At 42.1% G+C, this 2820-nt stretch overlaps 1 protein-coding gene across 1 annotated transcript in view; it reads right to left on the bottom strand.

Annotated features, from left to right (window-relative positions):
* The window catches only part of LOC101852835 (galactose-3-O-sulfotransferase 2), a 51355-nt gene that overhangs the window by 47890 nt on the left and 645 nt on the right, over positions 1–2820 (bottom strand). The gene's annotated exons all lie outside the window — the stretch shown is intronic.

Raw genomic sequence — 2820 nt, 5'->3', positions numbered from 1 at the left:
GGTAGACAGTCAAACGAGTATAATCAGAAATAACAGATGGCATATTACTGTGAGGTTCAAAAGTCTTTTTCAACATGTTTGTCTGTGTGTGTGAATGAGTGAGTGTGTCTGTGTGTGTGTTTAAGTCTGTATGTGTAGTGCATATATGTGTGTGCGTGTACGTGTGTGTATCTGTGCGTGTGTATGTCTATGTGTGTCTGTGAGAGTGTGTATATCTCTGTGTGTGCAAGTGTATGTGTGTGTGTGTGTGTGTGTGTGTGTGTGTGTGTGTGTGTGTGTGTGTGTTTGTGGCTGTGTGTGTTTGTGAGAGCATATTTCTGTGGGTCTGTGTCTGGATGTGTCTACGTGTGTATGTGAGTGTGAGTGTGAGAGTGTGTATGTGAGTGTGTGTATTACGTGTGTATGTATGTGTGTATATGTGTGTGTGTGTGTGTGTGCGTGTAAGTGTCTGTGTGTCTATATGTGTGCATGTGTGGGTCTGTCTATCTGTACGTGTAAGCCTGTGTGTACATGCATAAGAGTGTCTGTATGTGTGTGTGTGTGTGTGTGTGTGTGTGTGTGTGTGTGTGTGTGTGTGTGTGTGTGTGTGTGTGTGTATGTAGTGCTTGGGTGTGGGTCTGTATGTCTACATGAGTCTTTATGAGTTTGTGTGCGTGAGTGTGTGTGTGCGCGCGCGCGTGCGCGCGTTTCTGTGAGTGTGCTTTCCGTGTGTGCGCTTGTGTGTGTGTCTGTGTGTGTGCGTGTGTCTGAGTCAGTGTGTGTGTCTGTCTGTGTGTGTGATTGTGTGCCTGTGTGTGTCTGTATGTGTCTGTGTATATGTCTGTATATCTGAGAGTGAGTGTGTGTAAGTGTGTGTGTGCGTCTTTGTGTGCGACTGTGAGGCTGTGTGTGTGTGTGTGTGTGTGTGTGTGTGTGTGTGTGTGTGTGTGTGTGTGTGTGTGTCTGTGTGTGTGTGTGTGTGTTTGGCGGAAGGGGGGAGGGCGAAGGGAGATCATACCCAAGACGAGAATCACTGTGTTGGTAGAAGACAATAAAACGGCGTTTTGTCGGTGTTTTTGAACAACGCCTTCGAACTGGAGAATCTTTTTTCTGAGTTCACGGAGAGAACGCCCTTTTTCCAAGGCCATGGGGCGGAAAGAAGGTTTTTTGTCCCAAAAAAAAAAATCGTTTAAAGTAGGCTTTCTTCCGAATTTTGAACGCTAATTTATTTTTTAAAACTAGTCAGTTTCACTTTGACTTTTTTACAAAAGTTGGGTAACAGATCAGACTATCGATTTAGCAAATAAAAAAATGTTGACGTCAAATGAAAAAAAAAGTGTTTTCTCCGCTTCCGGCAGATTGGTCCTTTAATGGTGGAAAAAAATCAGACAGACAGTCGGAAACAACAGAGAGAATGTTAAGAAGTAGGACCTACCAGTGATGCCCTCCAGCCACCCACGTTGAGGTGGGGGCGTGGGTCGAGTGTATTGTAATGGATCTCCGAGATTCGCCGGTCTCTCCTCAACCCGAGGTTGGTTTACCGCGTTCGGAGATGGGAAATGCCTCGTGCACTCCGTCGTTTTCTCAGAGCAAACTCGTGAGCGCGTTTACATGTTTAATGTTTGTCGTCAGTTTGTGTGGACACAGCCAATACCGGCCCCAGCAGCCACACGGGAAGTAAGTTGCTGTCAAATGCGCAGAAATCCTGAAATAACATCGGCCGGCGACGACCGGGCCGCCACTCAAGGGCAATAACCCGAATGTTCTTCGTTCTCTATGGAGTTGCCGGCCCTACCTGGTCAACAGACTGGGGTTTTTTGTGTGTTTTTTTTTGATAATGTGGATGGCATTGTGGTCTGGGGGTCTGTTGAAGAGAGGCTGATTCGTTCCACCTCGACCACAAATTATTGATTTATCGTTTGTTTGCTTTATTCAAGGGTTAATTGATTTATTTGGATGTTTTGTTTTGTTGGGTTTTTAGTTGTTGTTGTTGTTGTTGTTCTCTCTACTTCATTTCTTTATTTCAAATGTTCACCGCTTTAGATGAATTCCCCCCTGCATAAGTAGTTTTTAGCGTACTTTTTCAAGCTCAGACATTTCAAAGCTTACACGTTTTTCATCTTGCTTTAAAAAAATGAGACGCATTGCTTTTTCTGAAATCCATATATATTTCAATTCCAAGTCCGCAACAAAACAATATTTGCTCCTTTCTTCTCCACCAATGATCATTCTCAGGCCAGAATCCCCATAATTAATATATTTCTGGTCATTACACACCAAAAGAACCCAATTCCGACAATAAGACCTGCAACTTTTAAGAAAAAGTATCGGCAACTTCTTTCATGATATTAATTTAAGATAATCAGAAGACTTCTATCCTCAGCTAGCTACCCAATTGGAATTAAGTAACTTTACAACGAGGATTTTCTGTAATAAGGCGGTACACAGACTTTCCTTACAAACGCAAGTAAGTAGAAAGCAAATTGTGAGGGGAAACGGTGTGATCAACAGTAATCATTACTTTTTCTGTCAATTGTACAGATAATTATTTATTACTACGTTGAAAATGAAAGAAGTAGGAAATGGTTTCCATAACAGAATTGTATAAAACGTGGGTGCTCCTGGTAAAAGTCGTATTTTCCCAAGTCAAAGACAAATAACAAACCGAATAGTCTCTGTGTTGAATACCGGTACAGAAAAAAGTGTACATAGTATTACAAACAACAGCATGTACAACATTTACAGAAGAAGAAGAAGAAGAAGAAGAAGAAGAAGAAGAAGAAGAAGAAGAAGAAGAAGAAGAAGAAGAAGAAGAAGAAGAAGAAGAAGAAGAAGAAGAAG

This window comes from Aplysia californica, unplaced genomic scaffold (assembly GCF_000002075.1).
Source record: "Aplysia californica isolate F4 #8 unplaced genomic scaffold, AplCal3.0 scaffold00074, whole genome shotgun sequence".
NCBI lineage: Eukaryota > Metazoa > Mollusca > Gastropoda > Aplysiida > Aplysiidae > Aplysia > Aplysia californica.
This window is presented reverse-complemented; position numbering and strand designations above follow the sequence as displayed.